The sequence below is a fragment of the Gorilla gorilla genome, chromosome 14, assembly GCF_029281585.2.
Source record: "Gorilla gorilla gorilla isolate KB3781 chromosome 14, NHGRI_mGorGor1-v2.1_pri, whole genome shotgun sequence".
Classification (NCBI taxonomy): Eukaryota; Metazoa; Chordata; class Mammalia; order Primates; family Hominidae; genus Gorilla; species Gorilla gorilla.
Genome location: NC_073238.2, coordinates 65348425 through 65371584, shown reverse-complemented (window position 1 = coordinate 65371584; position 23160 = coordinate 65348425). Strand labels below are relative to the sequence as shown.

The 23160-nt window shown below is 38.0% G+C and overlaps 2 long non-coding RNA genes across 2 annotated transcripts in view; one reads left to right on the top strand and one right to left on the bottom strand.

The window, feature by feature from the left end:
* LOC109029478 (uncharacterized) overlaps window positions 1–5994 on the top strand; it is a 50955-nt gene extending 44961 nt beyond the window's left edge. The window contains exons 4-5 of the long non-coding RNA XR_010130583.1: window positions 1807–1968; window positions 3011–5994. This is a non-coding gene — a long non-coding RNA (uncharacterized lncRNA). The remainder of the gene's footprint in view (window positions 1–1806; window positions 1969–3010) is intronic.
* A 12253-nt stretch (window positions 5995–18247) lies between these two features.
* Window positions 18248–23160, bottom strand: part of LOC134757006 (uncharacterized) — a 42057-nt gene continuing 37144 nt past the window's right edge. Inside the window, exon 5 of the long non-coding RNA XR_010130582.1 lies at window positions 18248–19617. This is a non-coding gene — a long non-coding RNA (uncharacterized lncRNA). The remainder of the gene's footprint in view (window positions 19618–23160) is intronic.

Sequence of the window (23160 nt, the reverse complement as noted above, 5' to 3'; positions counted from 1 at the left end):
AAGCCCATCGGTTAAATTTAAGTTTCAGTTTTTGTAGTTTTTACTTCTAGAAATTCTATTTTTTAGAGTGTTCATTTCTATGTAGATATACCCTATTCTATTATTCACTGATACCATATTTTCCTTTAGAACTTTAAATCTCTTTATAATTGCTGTTTGTAGCCTTTGTTTGCAAATTCCAACATCTGAACCAGCTTGGAGTCAAATTCTATATAGATTGCCTTTATTTTCTTAGTATGGTCACACTTTTCTGTTTCTATGCATGTTCAGTATTTTTTGTTTAGAGACTGGACATTGTATTTAATACATTGTGGTAACTGGATTTTGGGATGTTCTTCTGAGGATGACAGGTTTTTATTCTATGAGACAGTTGATGTGTGTGAATTCCAGCTGCTAACTTTCCTCTTTCACATGCGCTGCTGAGATTGTGCTCAGTTCTCAGGGTGCTCCTTTGCTGCTCTCTGGACTTGCCACTGCATTATTTGTCAGTCAGTCATGTCTTTGGGCATAGATGGGGCTCACCCTCTCATTGGTTTCTTTCTTTCTAGGTATCCCCCTCGTTTCCAGCTGCTCTGCTGTTCTCTATTCTTTATTCTGTTCTCTATTTTTCAGGGCCATAATGATTCACCTTCCTGCAGCCCAAGTTGTTGCATGGTTGGGAATGTGCTCAGAGAAAGAAAAGAAAAGGAAAGGGAAGGGAGAAGGGATGGAGGGAAGGAAGGAAGGAAGAAAGGAAGGAGGGAGAAAGGAAAGAAAGAAAGGAAGAAAGAAAGAAAGAAGCAGGAAGGAAGAAAGGAAAAGAAAAGAGAAGAGAAGAAAAGAAAAAGGAAAGGAAAGGAAAAGAAAAGAAAGGAAAAGGAAAAGACAAGAAAAGAAAAAAGAAAAGAAGAGACAGCGAAGCCATAGATCTGGCCTCATGTAATTTTGTCTTTCAGGACTAGACTTTTTTCTGCATGCTTATTTGGTGGACCACTAGGGTCTCCTCCATGCCTTTGGAGTTTGGCTGTTAGTCAGGGATTTGGGCAGAGTTTATGTTCAGAACTTGTGTTTCACTTTTTCCCTTACTCTTTCCCTACCAGGATTGTCCCTTTAAATTTCCAGCTGCTTTTCCACCCCTCAACTCTTATCTCTGGCACCTTTAACTAATAAAGATGTGGTTTTCTTCCACAATTTTCTGTAGCCGTAGACACAGGGATTGGGCCATGCCCTTGGGCCAGAAAGCCACAAACTCATTTTACCCCTTCTAATTGCAGGTTTTTGTACTTAAACTCTCCTGCAGCTTCAGTCAGATCCAGTTTTAAGACAGACTCACTGTCTTAAAATGTTTTTATTTTATTTTACCCAGTTTTTATAAATGTTATTTGAAGGGTGGGTTCATGTGACCCACCCTGTTTACTCCTCTGCTATTACCAGTTGGTAACTATCTTCTTGTACCATTTAAAAAATATAATTGGAATCATTGTATACAAGTTCTGTGACTTTTAAAAAATACATTATACCTAGACGATTTTTCCATGTCAGTATGGTAAGTACTCACTTAACATCGTGGATAGAGTCTTAGAAACTGCCTGTGACTTTAAGGAAACCAATGTGTAATGAAACTAATTTTACCAGGGGCTGATTGATATAAATAAGAGTTAAGTTTCTATGGCATATTTCTGGTCAGAAAAACCAATAAACTTCTAAATAAAGACCAAAACACTTTCCATATTAAAATTTGAAATACACGTAAACGATATACACATTTAAGAAAGATTAATAAAAGCAAGCTAATTATATTATTTACCTGCTTATTCCATTTTACAGTCCAGACTGGCTGGAGCCTCTCCAGGCAGCGCAGAGTCAAGGCAGGAACCAGCCCTGGACAGGACACCATCCCATTGCAGTATGCACTCTCATACACCCATACTCCCCCAGACCGGGACACTTCAGACACGCCAACTCACCTAATGCGCGGCTCTCTGGGAGGTGAGAGGAAACTGGAGTACCCAGGGGAAACCCATGCAGACATGGGCAGAATGTGCAAACTCCACATGGTCAGTGGTGCCAGCCAGGAAGTGATTTCTTTTTTTCTCATCAACATGATAACAAAACAATGTTGAACAAAATGGCGTTATTTGAGGACCTGCTGTACTTACATTGTTCTTTTTAATGGTTTCAGTGTATTTCTTAGTATGATATACTCTAAATTATTTATTCATCCCTCTAATTATGTAGATGAGGCTAAAGAAATGAGCTTAACAAAATAAATTATCAAATGACCAAGGCTTAAACCAATTAATAGTTTGGCATTTACATAATATAAAGCTGACTCTTGAGCAACATGAGTTTGAACTACATGGGTTCACTTATGTGCCGAATTTTCTTTCTTTTCTTTTTCTTTTTCTTATTTATTTATTTATTTTTTTTTGAAGTCTCGCTCTGTCGCTCAGGCTGGAGTGCAGTGGTGTGATCTTGGCTCACATCAACCTCCGCCTCCCATATTCAAGCGATTCTCCTGCCTCAGCCTCCTGAGTAGCTGGGATTATAGATGCCTGCCACCACGTCCAGCTAATTTTTGTATTTTTAGTAGAAACGGGGTTTCACCATGTTGGCCAGGCTGGTCTCGAACTCCTGACCTCAAATGATCGGCCCGCCTCAGTCTCCCAAAGTGTTGGGATTACAAGCGTGAGCCACTGCACCCGGCCATGTGTGGATTTTTCAACCAAACCTGGATCAAAAATACAGTATTCCCAAGTATATAAAGAGGGCCGGCTTTTCCTATACTTGGATTCTGCAGGGCCCCTGCAGGACTTGAGTATGCTTGGATTTTGGCATACGCGGACGTTCTGGAACCAATCCCCTACTGATACAGAGGGACAACTGTACTGACAACAAATACACACAGCATGCCTAGATATACCCATGCCTGTGTTTGTATATGAAATATAGCCTCGTTGTCAAAAGGATGGGCTTTTTGTACCCAAATCAATTGCTTCTCAACGGATCCTCTTGTCTTTCTGTTTCCTAGGGCTGCTCCTGTGCCATGAGGAGTAAGGGAGATGGCTCACAGCTGGTCTCTACACATGTTAGCTATTTGCCTTATTACACTCACAGATAGGGCAGCTTAGAGTACAGTAAGTTTCTCTATTCTACATCATTTGTTTGCCACATACACCTATGTCTTTTTCTTCTTTTAGCAATGACTATTACTTTTCTGTGATACCTCTTTAAGCTATATAATGCCCAACATTCTATCTTAAGCAAAATACTTAGCCACACATCTTTAAAACCGCAAAGACCTACTAAAGTTTTAAGCTGTAACTAAAATTTTGTAACTAAATGCACCTCATATCCCTACAGATCCAACATGCCATAATATCAACATCCCTGAAGCTGAAATTTGTGCCATACTCCCATGGTGCTTTCAAAGTTCCTGGGGCTGTTAAAAGGCCCTGCAGCTGTTGTTTTCATTAGCACCTGAAGTGCATAGGAGGTGCTCTGACAGTATTTGTCAATCATCATCTACTGCCTCAAAATGATGCCAAACACAAACTTTCCCACAAAGGAAATTGTGTCAAAGTTAATTCTTCAACAGTAGCTCTTAATGCACCAAAGAAAATTGACTTGTATTCGGCTTATCTTCTTTTGAATGTCATGAGTGATATATAATTTGATAAAAAAATTGCTTCTCCCCATTCTACTTTTTCTTTTTGTTTTTTTGAGGGGAGGTTTTATTATTATTATTATTATTGTGAAAAAACACAAAACATAAAATTTAACATCTTAACCTTTTTTTTGGTTTTTTTGAGACGGAGTCTTACTGTGTTGCCTAGGCTGGAGTGCAGTGGCGCCATCTCTGCTCACTGCAACCTCCGACTCCTGGGTTCAAGTGATTCTCCTGCCTCAGCCTCCCAAGTAGCTGGGATTACAGGCGTGCGCCACCCCGCCCAACTAATTTTTGTATTTTTAGTAGAGATGGAGTTTTGCCATGTTGGCCAGGCTGGTCTTGAACTCCTGATCTCAAATGATCTGCCCGCCTCAGCCTCCCAAAGTGCTGGGATTAAAGGCATAAGCCACCACGCCCAGCCCATCTTAACCATTTTTAAGTGGCATTAAGTACATTCACATTGTCGTGAAACAGATCTCCAGAACTTTTTTATCTCGCAAAACTGAAACTCTATGCCCATTAAAAAAATCCTCATTTTCTTTTGCTTCCAGCCCCTGGTAACCACCATTCTGCTTTCTGTCTCTATGAATTTGACTACTTTAGATACCTCATGTAAGCAGAATCACAGTATTTGTCTTTTTGTTAACTGGCTTATTTTACTTAGCATAATGTCCTCATGGTTCATCTATGTTGCAGCATGTGACAGAACTTTCTTACTTTTTAAGGCTGAATAATATCCCATTTTATGAATTTACTACATTTTGTTTATCCATTCATGTCAATGGACATTTGTGTTGCTTGTAGCTCTTGACTATAGAGAATCATGCTGCTCTGAACGTGAATGTACAAATATCTCTTCAATATACTGACTTCAAATTATTTGGATATATATCCAGAAGTGGAATTGCTGGATCATATGGTAGTTCTATTTTTAATATTTTGAGGAACCTCTATACTGTTTTCCATAGCAGCTGCACAATTTTACAGGCCCACCAATTGTGCATAAAGGTTCCAATTTCTCCACCTCATCATCAACACTCGATATTTTATGTTTATTGTTTTTTTTTTAGAGTAACCATCCTAAGAGTGTGAGGTAATATCTCATTGTAGTTTTGATTTGCATTTCTCTGATAAATAGTAACATTGAGCAGCTTTTCATATGCTTGTTGACCATTTGTATCTCTTTGGAGAAAGGCTTATTTAATTCATTTGCCTATTTTTTAATTGGTTCATTTGATTTTTTGTGGTTGAGTTGTAGAAGTTTTTATGTATTCTGGATATTAACCCCTTATCACATATATGATTTGCAAATATTTTCTTCCATTCTGTAGGTTGCCTTGTCACTTTGTTGATTGCTTCCTTTGATGAACAAGAATTGTTTAAATTTGATATAATCCCATTCATCTATTTTATCTTTTTTTGCCTGTGCTATTGGTGTTGTATTCAAGAAATCATTGCCAAGTCCAATGTCATGGAGCTTTTCCCCTAGGTTTTCTTCTAGGGGTTTTATAGTTTTGGGTTTTTCATTTGGTCTTTAATCCATTTTGAGCTAGCTTTTGTGTGTGGTATAAGAGAAGAGTCCAACTTTATTCTTTTGCATGTGGCTATTCAATTTTCCCAACACTATTTGTTGAAGAGGCTGCTCTTCTCTCATTAAGTGGTGTTGGTATCCTTGTTGAAGATCACTTGACCATATATGTGAGGGTTTATTTCTGAGTTCTCACCTCTGTTCCATTGGTCTGTATATCTTTCTTTATCCCAGTATGACACTGTTTTGATTACTGTAGTTTTGTAATATATTTTGAAATCAGAAAGTATGTATCCTCCAACTTTGTTCTTTTTCCAAATCGTTTTGGCTATTCAGGGTAACTTGACATTCCATATGGATTTTAGGATAAATTTTTCTGTTTCTAAAAAAAATGCCATTGGAATTTTGATAGAAATTGCATTAAATCTGTAATCACTTTGGGTGGTATGGACATATTAACAATATTAAGTCTTCCAGTCCATGAACATGAGGTATTTTTCAATTTATTCACATATTCTTAATTTCTTTCAGCAATGTTTTATAATTTTTAGTGTATGCGTCTTTCACATTTTTGTTTAGGTTTATTCCTAAATGTGTTATTTATTTTGATGCTAGTATAAGCAAAATTGTTTCCTTAATTTTCTTTTCAGATTATTCATTGTTAATATACAGAAACCACTGTTTCTTCACAGTATTAAAGACATATGTGTCACATAAACACAAAACCATCAGCTCAAGGTTTTTTGTAGATTATTGTAGTTTTTATTTTATAAGATAATGTTGCAATGTAAAACATTAAAATTTAAAGTGTTCAATTATGTTATTGTCAAATGCCATCATTTTTTAATGACAAACTTCCCTCCATCTTTTTACATTGTATAATTATATGTAAACAGATCACCTGAGTTCAAATTAAATCTTTTTTTTCAACTTTTATTTTAAGTTCAGGGGTACATGTGCAGGATGTGCAGGTTAGTTACACAGGTAAATGTGTGCCATGGTGGTTTGCTGGATCATCCCATCACCTAGGTATTAAGCCCAGCATGTGTTAGCTGTTCTTCCTGATGCTCTCCCACCCCTTACCCGCTGACAGGCCCTAATGTGTGTTGTTCCCTGCCATGTGTCCATGGGTTCTCATCATTCAGCTCCCACTTATAAATGAGAACATGTGGTGTTTAGCTTTCTGTTCCTGCATTAGTTTGCTGAGGATAATGGCTTCCAACTCCATCTGTGTCCCAAAGGACATGATCTCATTCCTTTTTATGGCTGCATAGTATTCCATGGTATATATGTACCACATTTTCTTTATCCAGTCTATCATTGATGGGCATTTATGTTGATTCCATGTCTTTGCTATTGTGTATAGAGCTGCAGTGAACATGCACATGCATGTATCTTTATAATAGGATGATTTATATTCCTTTGGGTATATACCCAGTAATGGGATTGCTGGGTCAAATGGTATTTCTGCCTCTAGGTCTTTGAGGAATCACCATACTGTCTTCCACAATGGTTGAACTAATTTACATTCCCACCAACAGTGTAAAAGGATTCCTTTTTCTCTGCAACCTCACCAGCATTTGTTGTTTTTTGACTTTTTAGTAATTGCCATTCTAAACAGGTGTGAGATGGGATCTCACTGTGGTTTTGATTTGCATTTCTCTAATAATCAGTGATGTTGAGCTTTTTTTATGTTTGATGGCTGCATGTATGTCTTCTTTTGAGAAGTGTCTGTTCATGTCCTTTGCCCACTTTTTAATGGGGTTGTTTTCTTCTTGTAAATTTGCCTAAGTTCCTGGTAGACTCTGGATATTAGACCTTTGTTAGATAGATAGATTGGAAAAATTTTCTTCCATTCTGTAGGTTGTCTGTTCACTCTGATGATAGTTTTCTTTGCTGTGCAGAAGCTCTTTAGTTTAATTAGATCCCATTTAAATGATCCCATTTGTCAATTTTGCTTTTGTTGCAATTGCTTTTGGCATTTTTGTCATGAAATCTTTGCCTGTGCCTATGTCCTGAATGGTATTCCCTGGATTTTCTTCTAGAGTTTTTACAGTTTTGGGTTTTACATTTAAGTCTTTAATCCATCTTGAGTTAATTTTCATGTATGGTGTAAGGAAGGGGTCCAGTGTCAATTTCTGCATATAGTTAGCCAGTTCTCCCAGCACCATTTATTAAATAGGGAATCATTTCCTCATTGCTTGTTTTTGTCAGGTTGTTGAAGATCAGATGGTTGTAGGTGTGTGGTCTTGTTTCTAAGTTTTCTATTCTGTTCCATTGGTCTATGTGTCTGTTCTTGTACCAGTACCATGTTGTTTTGGTTACTGTGACCTTGTAGTATAGTTTGAGGTCGGGTAGCATGGTGCCTCTAGCTTTGTTCTTTTTGCTTAGGATTGTCTTGGCTATTCAGGCTATTTTTTGATTTCATATGAATTTTAAAATAGTTTTTTTTCTAATTCTGTGAAGAAGTCAATGGTAGTTTAATAGGAATAGCATTGAATCTATAAATTACTTTGGGCAGTATGGCCATTTTCATGATATTGATTCTTCCTATTTATGAGCATGGAATGTTTTTTCATTTGTTTGTGTCATCTCTTCTTTTCTTGAGCAGTAGTTTGTAGTTCTCCTTGAAGAGGTCCTTCACATCCCATGTTAGCTGTATTCCTAGGTATTTTATTCTCTTTGTAGTAATTGTGAATGAGAATTCTTTCATGATTTGGCTGTCTGCTTGCCTGTTGTTGGTGTATAGGAATGCTACCAATTTTTGCACATTTAGTTTGTATCCTGAGACTTTGCTGAAGATGCTTATCAGCTTAAGAAACTTTTGGGCTGAGACGATAGGATTTTCTAGATATAAGAACAAAGACAATTTGACTTCCTTTCTGCATATTTGAATATGCTTTATTTCTTTCTCTTGTCTGATTGCCCTGGCCAGAATTTCCAATACTATGTTGAATAGGAGTGGCCAGAGAGGGCATCCTGTCTTGTGACTATTTTCAAGGGGAATGCTTTCGGCTTTGGCCCATTCAGTATGATACTGGTGTAGGTTTGTCATATATGGCTTATTATTTTGAGGTATGTCCCTTCAATACTTGGTTTATTGAGAGTTTTTAACATGAAGGGATGTTGAATTTTATCAAGGCCTTTTCTGCATTTATTGAGATAATCCTGTGGTTTTTGTCTTTAGTTCTGTTTCTGTGACAAATCACATTTATTGATTTGTGTATATTCAACCTTGCATCCTAGGGATGAAGCTAACTTGATTGTGATGGATAAGCTTTTTGATGTGCTGCTGCATTTGGTTTGCCAGTATTTTGTTGAAAATTTTTGCATCAATGTCCATCAAGGATACTGGCCTGAAGTTTTCTTTTTTTGTTGTATTTCTGTCAGGTTTTGGTATCAGGATGATGCTAGCCTCATAGAAAAAGTTAGGGAGGAGTCCCTCCTTTTCAAATTTTTGGAATAGTTTCAGTAGAAATGGGGGTAGCTCTTCTTTGTACCTCTGGTAGAATTCAGCTTTGAATCCATCTGGTCCTGGGCTTTTTTTTGGTTGGTAGGCTATTTATTACTGCCTCAATTTCAGAACTCATTATTGGTCTGTTCAGGGATTCAATTTCTTCCTGGTTCAGTCTTGGAAGGGTGTGTGTGTCCAGGAATTTATCCATTTCTTCTAGATTTTCTAGATTATGTGCATAGAGGTGTTTATAGTATTCTTTGATGGCTGTTTGTATTTCTGTGGAGTCAGTGCTGATATCCCTCTTATCATTTCTGATTGTGTTTATTTGATTCTTTTCTCTTTTTTTCTTTATTAGTCTAGCTAGTGGTTTATCTATTTTATTAATTTTTTCAAAAAACCAGTTCCTGAATTCATTGATTTTTTGAAGGGTTTTTTGTGTCTCTATTTTCTTCAGTTCCACTCTGATCTTGGTTATTTCTTGTCTTCTGCTAACTTTGGTGTTTGTTTGCTCTTGGTTCTGTAGTTCTTTTAGCTGTGATTTAGGTTGTTAACTTGAGATCTTTATAGCTTTTTGATGTAGGCATTAAGTGATATAAATTTCCCTCTTAACACTGCTTTACCTGCATCCCAGAAACTCTGGTATGTCGTCTCTTTGTTCTCATTAGTTTCAAAAAACTTATGAGTTTTAAGGCATTAGTTTCTGCCTTATTTACTCAAGAGTCATTCAGGAGCAGGTTGTTCAATTTCCATGTAGTTGTGTGGTTTTGAGTGAATTTCTTAATCTTGAGTTCTAATTTGATTGCACTGTGGCCTGAGAGACTGCTATGATTTCAGTTCTTTTGTATTTGTGGAGAAGTGTTTTACTTTTGCTAATGTGAACAATTTTAGAGTAAGTACTGTGTGGCAATGATAAGAATGTATATTCTGTTGTTTTTTGGTGGAGAGTTCTGTAGACATCTGTCAGGTTCTCTTGATCCACAATTGAGTTCAGGTCCTGAATATCTTTGCAAATTTTCTGTTTTGATGATCCAATATTGTCAGTGGGGTGTTAAAGTCTCCCACTATTGTTATGTGGGAGTCTAAGTCTCTTTGTAGGTCTCTAAGAACTTGCTGTATGAATCTGGGTGGAAATATATTTAGGATAGTTAGCTCTCCCTGTTGAATTTAACCATTTACCATTATGTAATGCCCTCCTTTGTCTTTTTTTTTTTAACCTTTGTTTGTTTAAAGTCCATTTTGTTAGAAACTAGGATTGTAACCCCTGCTTTTTTCTGTTTTCCATTTGCATGGTAAATTTTCCTCCATCCCTTTATTTTGAGCCTATATGTGTCTTTGCATGTGAGATGAGTCTCTTGAAGACAGCATACTGATGGGTCTTGGCTCATTATCCAGCTTGCCATTCTGTGCCCTTTAATTGGGGCATTTAGCCCATTTACATTTAAGGTTACTATTGTTATGAGTGAATTTGATCCTGTCATCATGATGCTAGCTGGTTATTTTGCAGACTTGTTTATGTGGTTGCTTGATAGTGTCACTGGTCTGTGTACATCAGTTTGTTCTTGTCATGACTGGTAATGGTTTTTCCTTCCCATGTTTAGTGCTTACTTCATGAGCTCTTCCAAGGAAGGCCTGGTGGTTACAAATTCCCTTAGAATTTGTTTGTCTGAAAAGGATATTATTTCTTCTTTGCTTATGAAGCTTAGTTTGGCTGGATATGAAATTCTGGGTTGGAAATTCTTTAAGAATGTTGAATATTGGCCCCCAGTCTTTTCTGGCTTGTAGGGTTTCTGCTGAGAGGTTCGCCGTTAGTCTGATTGGCTTCCCTTTGAAGAGGACCTCGCCTTTCTCTCTGGCTGCTCTTAACATTTTTTCTTTCATTTCAACCTTGGAGAATCCAATGATTATGTGTTTTGGAATTGATCTTCTTGTGGAGTATCTTACTAGGGTTCTCTGCAGTTCCTGAATTTGAATGTTGGCCTGTCTTGCTGGGTTGGGGAAGTTCTCCTAGATGATAACCTGAAGTATGTTTTCTAACTTCATTCCATTTTCCCTGTCTCTTTCAGGTACCCTAATCAGTTGTAGGTTCAGTGTCTTTACACAATCCCATATTTCTTGGAGGTTTTGTTCATTTCTTTTTCTTTTTGTTCTTTTTTTATTTATTCTCATTTGCCTGTCTTGTTTCAGAAAGATAGTCTTAAGCTCTGAGATTCTTTCCTCTGTTTGGTCTATTCTGCTATTGATACTTGTGATTGCATTGTGAAGTTCTCATGTTGTGTTTTTCTGCTCCATCAGGTCAATCATGTTCCTCTCTAAACTGGCTATTCTAGCTGTCAGCTCCTGTATTGTCTTATCATGATGCTTAGCTTCTTTGCATTGGGTTACAACATGTTCCTTTAGCTCAGCGAAGTTCTTTATTATCCATCTTCTGAAGCCTACTTCTGTCAATTCAGGTATCTCAGCCTCAGCCCAGTTCTGTGCCCTGCTGGAGAGGTGTTGTGGTCATTTGGAGGAGATAGGGCACTCTGGCTTTTTGAGTTTTCAGCATTTTTGTGTTGATTCTTTCTCATCTCTGTGGGCTCATCTACCTTTGATCTTTGAGGTTGTTGGCCTTTGAATGGAGTTTTTGTGAGGTCTTTTTTGTTGATGTTTTTGTTGTTTTCTGTTTGTTCTTCTTTAAGCAGTCAGGCCACTCTTCTGTAGGGCTGCTGTGGTTTGCTGGGAGTCTGCTCCAGGCCCTAGTTGCCTTGGTATCACTAGTGAAGCCTGCAAAATGGCAAAGATGGCAGCCTGCTCCTTCCTCTGGAAGTTCTGTCCCAGGGTGGTACTGACCTGTTGTCAGCCTGAGCTGTACCTGTAGGAGGTGGCTGGAGACCCCTGTTGGGAAGTCTCACCCAGTCAGGAGGAATGAGATCAGGGGCCCACTTAAAGAAGTAGTCTGGCTGCTTTTTGGTAGCACAGCTATGCTGCATGGTGGAGGACCCTTCCTCGTCCAGTCTGGACTCTCCAAAGCAAGTGGACCAGAATAGCTGAGTTGATCAAACTGCAAAGATAGTGGCCACCACTCCACCTGGGAACTCAATCCATCTTAGGCAGACCTCAACCTGTCACCACTGGCTGGCTGGAATTCCAAGCCAGTGAGTCTTAACTTGTGAGGTGCTGTGGAAGTGGGGCCCACAGAACAAGACTGCTTGGCTCCCTGGATTCAGCCCCCTTTAGGTGTACCTAGGGATGGATCTCCCACCTTGCAAGGAATCCTGGGGCTGGAGTATGCAAAACTCCTGGGTCTCTGTGTGTGGCCGACTGGCTGCTCTGCTGGGACTCCACACAGCTTATGAGGGGATCTCTGGATATGCTGATTGCAAAGACCCATGGGAGAAGCATGGTTTCCCAGGGGGGATCACATAATCACTACCTGCTTCCCTTGGCTGGGGGTAGGAGTTCCTTTGGCTCTGTGCTACTCCTGGGTGGGCCATAGCCCCACCCTGCTTTTCTTTGTTCTCTGTGTGTTGGGCTATTTGCCTAGTCTGTCCCAATGCAAGAATCTGGATATTTCAGTTGAAGGTGCCAAATTCACTCACCCCTTTCATTCCTCTCTGAGAGTGCTGCAGACCGCAGCTGCTTCTAATCAGCCATCTTGGCCCCCTCCCCAGCATAGGTTTAAAAGAAATCAGGCAAAGCCATAGCAGTCTTATCAACCAAGTACCTTGCCTTTCTAACCTATCTTGTGTAATGCTTATGGGAATTCATACAGAAAATATGTGAGGAGCTGTAGAAGCCAGATACACAGATGTTGGGGCTAGAGAAACAGATCTTGGATTTAAGGTAAACATGAGAGGCTAAAAATTGAACTGGTGGATCCGGTGATATTTTAAAAGATATAATAATAACCAATGCTTATGGAGAATTGCTACATAGCAAGCACTGTTCTCAGACTCCTAACTATCTTAACTAATTCAATTCTTACAATAATGCTGTGAGTGAGCTAGTTTCTGATTCTTGTAAATTTCCAATAGTCCATTTTTCACTTGGCCATTTTATGAGAGCAGGACCCAACTAAGGCACACATATCAGAAGCTACTCATAATCAAATTTGATTGAACCAAACGAGCATATACTTTAAGCTTTGAGTCTAGAGATAATACTTCATATTTTTCCCTAGAAATGCCAGATGTTTTTAAAGTTTAACATTTTATTCTTAACTTTTAATTTTTTGTCTATTTTAAAATGTATACAAAATAAGGGAGAATAGTATAAGGAATCCCTAAATATTCCATTTCCCAGATTCTGAAATTTTTACAACTTTGTCACTCTTGCTTTATCGATTCTTTTCTTTTCCTCTCTTCCTCCTCATTACCCTCCTCTTTCTTCTTCCTTTCCTTCCTCTTCTGCCCTTCTGTCTGTCTCTCTCTCTCTCGCTACTAAAGATTTTAAAATCAAATGACAGATAGTAAGTCAGTTTCCTTATACAGAATTCAGCATGCCCCTCTACTATGAGGATATTTAAAAATATAACCACAACAATATTACTGCACCTAACAAAATATCCATGTGTCCTTGTTATCATCTAATATCCAGTCCATACTTAGTTTTCCCAAGTTATCTGAAAAATTTATTCTTTTGTAGTCAGATTATTAGAAAAAGGAACTGAAGAAATGCTATATACAGTATTTGGATATTATATCTGTTACATCTCTTTCAATAAAATTTTGCATATTTATCAAAACCTATATGGAAATTTATTTATTATAAGGGGAAAAAACACCTCTCAAGTCTAAACATGGTATACAACTACTCCCTCTACTTTCAAAACCTTTCCATAGATGTTAATAATAGAATAAGTGGAACTTTTACTAAGAAAGACATTTCAACAAGATTGAAAACAAAGAGAAAATATATAAAACATGTAAGAATGTAAAGTGGTTGGAGAGATTGAGAAGATGACTATCCTAGAAATCCTAGCGTGAGAAAGCCCTCTGATTTTAGCAGAAAACATTATTTTGAATATTTGACAGCAAAAGCAGAGAGGGAAAGTGATGGACAACATGACTTCATAGTAGTTGGTCAGGAGAGGCAAAGTTTTAAAGCTCTAAGCTCCATCAGAAATTTGCAGTGTGGATGAACCTCTGTATAATGAATGTTGAGGTACAACATGGATAATGTTAATAGCAGTGTATTAGTCTGTTCTTGCACCCCTATACAGAAATACCTGAGACTGGGTAATCTATAAAGAAAAGAGGTTTAATTGGCTCACAGTTCTGCAGGCTGTACAGGAAGCACAGCATCAGCGTCTGCTTCTTGGGAGCCTCAAGGAGCTTTTACTCATGGTAGAAAGCAAAGGGGTAGACAGCACTTCACAAGGCCAGAGCAGGAGGAAGAGACAGGGGAGGTGCCATACACTTTCAAACAACCAGATCTCATGAGAACTCACTATCACAATGACAGCACCAAGGGGGATGGTGTTAAAGTATGAGAAACCATCCCCATGTTCCAATCACCTCCCACCAGGCCCCGCCTCTAACATTGGGGTTTACAATTGAACATGAGATTTGGGTGGGGACACAGATCCAAACCATATCAGGCAGTCTTTCCGAAACACCATGGAAATGTTCTAGATACAATCTTTGCTTAACCCCACACTCAAAGGCAGAGGAAAACTGACATTTAAGGGCCAAAGAGAAAAAGGATCTGACAAGGAAGGACCAGCCAGAGAACTGGGAGAAAAAAAAATAGACAAAGATAGCAGAAGCCACGAGAAAAGAAATGCTTTTTCAAGAAATGGTTAAGAGACTGACAAAGGGTCACTGAAGTTATAAAAATGTTGACTGGCTCTTAGGAAGGGCTCTGCTCTGGGAGTGGAGGAGGGCTGGAATGGAATTAGAAGTGAGGAAGTAAATACAGGGCAAACAGGGAGGACTTCCAAGGAGTTTGCTTCTGAATGGAGGATGGAAGTAAGCTGGATTGACAGAAGATGGGATTTTTAAGCAGCAAAAAATAACCAGCGTATTTGATGAAAAGAAGCCAGTGTAAAGAGTGCATTTGGAAACTTATGAGATGAATAAACTTAAAATAAAAAAGGATTTAGTGATGCTTTATGGGCTACATTAAAAAATATTTTCTTATTTAATTCATAAATATTAATATTATCCCCAGTTTACAGATAAGGAACTTGAATTTCAGAGAGTTTAAGAAAATCACTCCATTTACATAGTAATAAGGGTTGTGGGGCTGCATCTGTGTCTATCTGATTCCAGATCTTGTTTGTGTGTGTGTGTGTGTGTGTGTGTGTGTGTGTGTGTGTGTGTTTAAAATGCCTTTTAAAAATTATACAGACAATTCAAGGACATACTTTTTTTTGATAAAATATCTAAACAATGTAGAAATCCACTGTTAGTCATTTGGTTTAGATCCTGCCAGACTCATGTGTAATTTCTTTAAAACATCGGAATCACACTATTACCCTCCAGTGGCTTCCAGTCATTTAAAATCCAAAGTCCTTGGGACCACAGAATCAAAGTTTACTGGGGAAACTGAATATTCACACAGTCTCAAAATATCCCTCATAAATGATTTATTAGTTGCAAAGCAGCAAATGTACCTATGCCGGGGAAACCATTTTAAATGGGTGATCAAAAGTTTATACCACCACCAACGAGATATTAATAGAATGACATCTGGGGTCTCCTAAAGTATGCACTGAAGTCACAGTATTTATGTAACATTATTGCCAAAAATGCAAATGAATTTAATTGTGAGGGAATTTTTATACAAGCAGGAATTGAGGGAAAGCCTACAAAAAAACTTATCTGTACTATTAAAAAATATTAATGTTATGAAAGACAAAGAAAGGCTGAGGAATGGTTCTAGCTTAAAGGAAACAAGGAAACAAAAGACACATGACAATTAAATGCAATCCTGGATCAGAACGAAAAGGAGAGAGGGGTCCTATGAAGGGCATTGTTGGGGCATTTAGTGAAATTTGAATGTATTAGATGGTAGTAGCTTGTCAACGTTCAATTTCCTGAGTTTGATAATCATACCATTATTATATAAGAGTATACCCTTGTATTTAGGAGATTGATAAAAAGTATTTGGGGATTAAGGGTCATGATGTATGCAACTAACTCTCAAATATGTTTTAAAAAATGTTTGCTGAAAGAGATTGATGGAGAAATGAAGCAAACGTGGCAAAATGCTAACAACTGATCAGCTTCTAAAGAGTATATGGGAGTCCTTTGTTGTATTCTTACAATGTTTTCTCAAAATAAAGAGTTAAGAAAAAAATCTATGTCCTTATAGAAGGCCCTCTGAGGTCCCAGTGCTCTTCTATTCCATCAAGTCCCCAGCATGCACTCTGTTCCATCCCTTATGGTCAGAGATTTCAGTTATTTACATTTTCCCTTTTCTTAAATTACACATACTGTACATACAACTGTGTACACATGTGAATATTTCTGTAGGACAAACACCCTTCAAAGAGGCTACATCTGTATTGTCCCCCACATGGCTAGCATATGACGCTAGCCATTACCCTGCATTGTTGGTGAACTGTGTATTAACAAACTTTTATTTCTGCCAATGAGGGGTTGGGGGTGGGGGGATCATATCAACAATGGTGATCTCATTTGCATTTTCCTGATTACTTATGAGGTTGATGATCTTTTCATATGTTTGTCAGACCTTGAATTTTCTCTATTACCCTTCACCTATATTCAATCAAAGTCTATGCCATTAAAAAATTTGTGGTTGCTCTTTGTATATTAATTTATTAATTCTTTGTTTTTTACATTGCAAATATGTTTTCTCAGCCTTCCACTGGTTTTAAAATGTTATTTATAGTGTCTTTTATCAAATTAAGGTTTTAATATTTTATGTAATAAAATTTACCCAGTTTTTTCTTTATGACACCTTGACATCTGGCTATTGTGTCTTATTTCAAAATGTCTTCCCCATTTAATGCTTGTCAATATATCTAATAGTATATTCTTTGAAAAAAAGTTTATTTTTAACTTTTATGAATACACAATAATTGTACACATTAATGGGGTATACGTGACATTTTGATACAAGCATGCAATGTATAATGATCAAATCAGGATAGCTGGGATATTCATCACCTCAAATATTTAACATTTCTTTGTACTGGAAACATACCAAATCTACTTCTCTAGTACACAGTACATTATTGTTAACTATACTTGCTCTATTGTGCTACTAACTACTAGATCTTATCCCTTCTGTAATAACTGTAGTTTTGTACCCATTAACCAACCTGTTTTTATCCCCTTCCCCCAACACACTCTTCCCAGTCTCTGGTCTCTATCATTCTACTCTGCACCTACATGAGAGCAACATTTTTAGCTTCCACGTGAGTGAGAACACAGAATAATTGTCTTTCTTGCCTTAATTCTTATTTGTCTTTCTAGCTTATTTCGCTTAAGAAATGTCCTCCAGCTCCACCTATGTTGTTACAAATAACAGGATTTTATTCTTTTTTATGGCTGAATAATATCCTGTTGTGTATATGTACCACTTTTTTTTTTTCTTTTTGAGACTGAGTCTCACTCTGTGTCCCAGGTTGGAGTGCAGTGATATGATCTCAGCTCACCGCAACCTCCACCTCCCAGGTTCAAGCGATTCTCCTGCCTCAGCCTCCCACCACATTTTCTTTATCCATTCATCCACTAACGGACACTTAGGTTGAATCTGTATCTTGGCTATTGTGAATAGTGCTGCAATAAACATAGGAGTGCAGACATCTCTATGATATACTGATTTTCTTTCTTTTGGATATATACCCAGGTGCGAGATTGCTGGATCTTATGGTAGTTCTATTTTTAGTTGTTTTGAGGAACTTCCATACTGTTATTCCTAGTGGCTGTACTAATTTACACTCCCACCAACAGTGTATGAGGGTTCCTCTTTCTTCATATCCTCACTAGCATCCATTATTATTAGTCTTTTTGTTCTGTTTTTTTTGTTTGTTTGTTTGTCTGTTTGTTTTTGCTCCTGCTTGAAGTCTCTCATGATCAAGGTAGACTATAATACACATGATGGATTCATCATATGTATTATATATTTTACCCTGTCGTGGAATAATAATTACTCAAAATTCTTTAAAAATAAGCCACTGTTAAATAGATTGTACATTAAAATGAACATAGAGAAAGTATTCGATTTTTGTTCTTAACAAAAGTGAGTAGGACATTAAGAATCACTTCAATGCTTCTTTAACAAATTACCTATCATTAACTAGAAATGATCCATCAAGTCTATGATTTAAACTTTTGAGAAAGTTTAGATTTTTGAACAGAGGCATTTAAGATCCTTATGAATGTGGTTTCAATTTTCAAATGGAAAGTACAGATAAAATAAAATGTACATATGATTTTTTGAACAAAAGCTTGAAATTTGATTATTTCTGTGGACCATTTGCATTTTACGGTCAAATCAGCATCTCTAAGATCCACTTGCTAATTAAGAGTGAATATTAGAGAAACAGATGATGATAATTTAAAAAGAGATATACTTTATGCTAAAATATATATCATATTTTTATGTAAACATATTTTAAAATATTTTATATTTTTTCCTCCAAGAAAAAGAGTCAATTCAATCATGTTCAAGTATTTATTCTAAAAACATATTTTACCTTATTTCAACTCTTCTGACCATTCTTAACAATATTTTGAAACAAAAGTGATCAAAATGACCAAACAAATAAAATAAACACATCTGTTGGCTTCTCTTGTTTTCCTAGCACAGACAGACAATGTGGGAAGGCTCTAGTCCAGTTTTCAAAACTAGTTTAGTTCTCCCTTGCTGCACTCAGGGTTTAAGAGTTGGAGATTACATTGAACCTCCCAAGATGAAGTTTTGACTTTATGAATATACCCATAGTGATCTTGTAACAAAAGCCAAGCAAAAGAACCATGTGGCCCCTCAACCCCCTCTCCTTGCCCCTTTTTTTCATGGTAATTACCATAGGAAAGGAAGCTTTGGAAAAACAGACGGAAGAGAGGAGCAGATGAAAGAGTAGATAAAACTCCAATGTCTGCTCGGCCATAAAGCCTGCCAGAAAAGAACTTGGAGAACAAGAGTAGAAAATTCCTTAGAGGAAAAGAAGTGTGTAAGGGAATGAGGATGAATGTAAGGAAAGGTACAGAGAAGATTTTTTTAAAAAATTTAAATATAACACCGGGCGTGGTGGCTCACACCTGTAATCTCAACACTTTGGGAGGCTAAGGTGGGCATGGGCAGGTCACTTGAGGTCAGGAGTCTGAGACGAGCCTGGCCAACATGATGAAAACCCACCTCTATTAAAAATACAAAAATTAGCCGGGTGTGGTGGTGCACATCCATAATCCCAGCTATCCAGGAGGCTGAGGCAGGAGAATTGCTTGAACCTGGGAGGCAGAGGTTGCGGTGAGCTGAGATTGTGCCACTGCACTCCAGCCTGCCCAACAGAGCAAGACTCTGTCTCAAAAATAAATAAATAAATAAAATAAAAAATAAAAATAAATTTAAATATATAGACCCAAGTCAAGCATTTCTTTCCATCACAGTAAAAGGGTACCTACTGAAACTTGAAAATACAGGATGATCCTGGAAAGTGATAAAGGTGGTCACATTTTTTTCATTAAGGAACCTGGAATTTAGTTGGCAAAATCACTGAAACTCACCTGAACTTTCTCTTCTCCATTTTTATCACTACTACTCTTTCTGCCACCTCATTTCAATACTATAAGCCATATCTACACAGATAATCAAAATAGTTCAGGAAACCAAGAATCTTTCTTGGTTTTCTCTCCAAGTGAAATTTTTCCAAGTAAATTTTTCTCTCCAAGTGAAAGGATGTTCCGCAGGGGTTAGATTTTATAATCCAAAATGGAGGGGGAGATCCAGCAAGGTTGTCTTACTGAAATGTAGGCAGCATGAAAATTCATGGCATTCCGTCACTCTTAAACTTCAAATCATCCACCAAAGCTACAATAATTAGAAAAAATTATATTGACTTTTAAAAAATCCACTTTTGATTTTTTTCTGCCAATATCAATAATTCTCCTTGGAAATAAACTAACTGATTACTAAGCCGAAACCAAATAACTGATTATTAAGACAGAACCAAGCACAATGATTTATATGTCCAGAAAGAAATGCATTTTGTGTTGACAAATTGCAAAGGCGCAAATGAACATCAGATGACATCTGGACTGGCAGGTGAGAGTTAACATTTTTAACTTATTTTCTTTCCCTTTACCCACTCTTGTCTATTTTTCTTCTCTAGCTTCATTAAACTTCACCAGCTTCACAAGGTCTGGGAAGGTAGTGCATATGATGTTCTGAAAGCACACCATCCTATGTAAACAATTGTTTTTGGCAATTCAGAGACTTCAGGGCGGTATTGCATCTTTGTTTTATCCCCAAAATCAAATGTTTAGGCCAAAGTTAGAAGGGCGCGTGCATTTACTTTTACAACTTGGCATATTCAAACATTACAATGGTACGTTTAAAAAAAAGAATTTGGTCTTTTTTGCTCTTTCTTTCTTTCTTGGGCCTACACCTTGTCCTAGTTCCATTGTTTTCTCTTTCACAGTACATTTTCATATCTTGGTGTATCTCTTCAGCATCTGTTTCTCCTCAATCATAATTTTCATTCAAGAATAATAACTCTTTGGTCTCTTTGGACATGTTTTGTTCTGACCTCACCTATGAACTTCACCAGGGTGCGCTGAAGGTTAACAGCTCTATTTCTGGAATTCTCTTGGATCCTTTTTGAGGAAAAATGCCAAAGAATATAAGCAGGGCTCAAATGTATCTGGGCTCTGCCAAGTCCTTTGAGGACAGCTCCACAGAACTGTACCTTCTGCCAGCTCCCTTCAGTTCTCATTGTGCCCGGCTTCTCCACGATTCCACATAGGAACTTGCATCTTTTGCTCATGCAGGAAAGGAAACTTTGGATTAATAGAAGTGCCAGAATATTCATTTATCTAACAACACTCTACCTTGCCCATTAACAGGTAGAAAATTGCTTCTCACTTCACTGAGCTTTCTACCCTCTTCTCTTTTCCATCCCACAGGGTGCTGAATGTTTCCAGTGCTCATTTAAAAATGCTCCCATCAGAGTTACCCAAAGAGCTTTTCCCACAATTGTTGAAACCGTAGAAAGGTTAGGTGAATGGCATAAGCACTGCTAGAAGTAGTTGGTTGGAGGGACCTTCTGGCAGTGCCTTGCCTGAGGGGCACTGGGTCACAGGGTCACTCCATGAACATGCCATCTTTCCTATAACATATGTCAGGCTATTTGCTTCAGTTGTGACTCCTTCTGTTGCAGTAGGCAGTAAATTCAATCCAAAGAGGCTTAAGCAAAAAGAGACTTCATCCGCTCGTATAACTGAAAAGCTCAGAGGTGGGGCTGACTTCCTGTGCTGCTAAATGTGGACCTCAAATGCTGCTATACAGCCACGGTTTCTCTCTATACATCTGTTGGCTTTTGTTGCATGAATGTCTTCTCTCCATGAGTGCTGGCTCATTCATAGGCGGGCTGTCCCCATCAAACTCACAAGATGGCTGCACAGGCTCCAGAACTTGTATCTTCTCAGCTTTACTTGCACAGGGGTCACTGAAGTCAGATATTTGACAGTAGAAAGATCAGCCTCATGAAACTGGACTTGCTGTGTATTGATAAAGAGAAGCAGCCCTGGAAATCTGATATATTCTTTACCTGGAAACCCCTGCAAAATCCTCATTGTTCTCTGTTGCCATTGCTGATGCTTGGTAACAAAACCTTGCTTCATATCAAGTAGTTTTCATCCTCCCTCCACCAATTGCTTCAAGAGAGGCTAGGCTCAGCCCCAACTCCTACACTGAATTCTAGTTCACCTTAGACTCTCATGGTAGCCTCTTTCCTCTTGACTGTGATTAATTAGGCAAGAACATGTGACACAATTCTGGTCAAGGAGATGTGAGAGGAAGCCAGCTGAAGGCTTTTGAGAAGTGTTTCCTTGCTCTTGAGAAGGAATACACAGGAAAAGATGGCCTTTTCTTCTAGTTATTGTTGTCTAGACATGATGCCAGCAGCTGCTAGTAGCCATAGGAGAACTAGCCCAAAAATTAAGGACAAAGCTGATGTGCTGGGAATGGCATGGCAGAAAGAAGGAAGGAACAAAGGGCTTTGATGACACTGAGAAGCTGCTATATTAACCAACTCTGGAGCCACTCTGCCTTTGGACTTCTTGTGATGTGAGAAAATAAATTATTCTTATTGATTAAACTATGTTATGTTGAGTTTTCTGGTTTAAAGGGAATTTGATCTTTTGCTGTTTCATCTCTTGGCCTACACTTTTTTTTTTGGCCTGTACTCTTTGCATCTGTTGTTTTCTCTTTTACAGTGCATTCAGCTGAAAGCATCCTAAAAGATACTGTCTCATTGGCTCTAGCTGGGTCATGTGCCCATTCCTGACCATGCACTGTGGGGATGTGATGTGTGATGGGACTTAGGCTAGATGATCCAGTACCCTTCTGCAGTGAGATGGGCTCATCCCATCTGACTTCACGGGCAGAGTGTGGAGGAAAAGGCATATCTACTGAGAAATGAGGGCATGATTTCTATAAAATAGTGAAATATATGTTGTGAAACAAACATATCAGATATCTAATACTTAGTCCTTTTGAATGTGCCTTTTATTACAGAATGGCCTCAAATTGTGAGTACAGTGGGTAAGAAGTAGGCTATCTGTTACTTCGTCTGGTAGCCCAGCAAACGTAACTACGGAGGTGTTTTAGACCAAAGGTAGATCTGCTATGCTATTGACTCATCTAAATAGACTATGAAAATTTTTCCTGAGTTAGGCTCTCATATCTCTAGCTTTGGAACACAAGCCATTTTGAGATCATAGCAAAACACAGTGTGACCCATAGCCAAAACAGACAAAACACTCAGTTGCCAGATGATCCAGGGCTTCCTAAGAATACTAGAAAAAGCAGGCAGCAATTTAAGCAGCATGTGCCATCCCTCAGGCCCCAAGGTTTTCTGGCACCCTTCTGTCATGCCCCCTGAGGTTCAGTTGGTCTCATGGCTCTGACTCAGTGTGGTATGTAGAAGAGTGGGGCCTCAGGTCAGCCTGTGTCTAGTGATTTCAATTCTGCTCTTGGCTGCAATTCCAACTGTCAAGAAAGTTTTGCAGTCAGCCATTTGATAGTGGAAGGGTTAGCCCATGAAACTGAATTTCCTGTGTATCTGGAAAGAGAGGCAGCCCTAGAGATCTGACATGCTCTGTGAAAATTAGGGGTTCATTTTTGCTATTGCTGGTTAGTCTCTGCTGAACCTAATATATTTCAACATTTGAAGATTTTTTTAAAAAAGAAAAATTTTTCTATTTTTTATTATGAACTTAAGTAACTTCATGGCAAGAAAATCTAATCAACATTAAACTATTTACTTCCCTCCAAAGTAATTTCCTCTCTGTCAATGCACAGACGTGCATTTTTACTTAGTTATAATTAGTGTGAACATACTCGTTTTTGTTT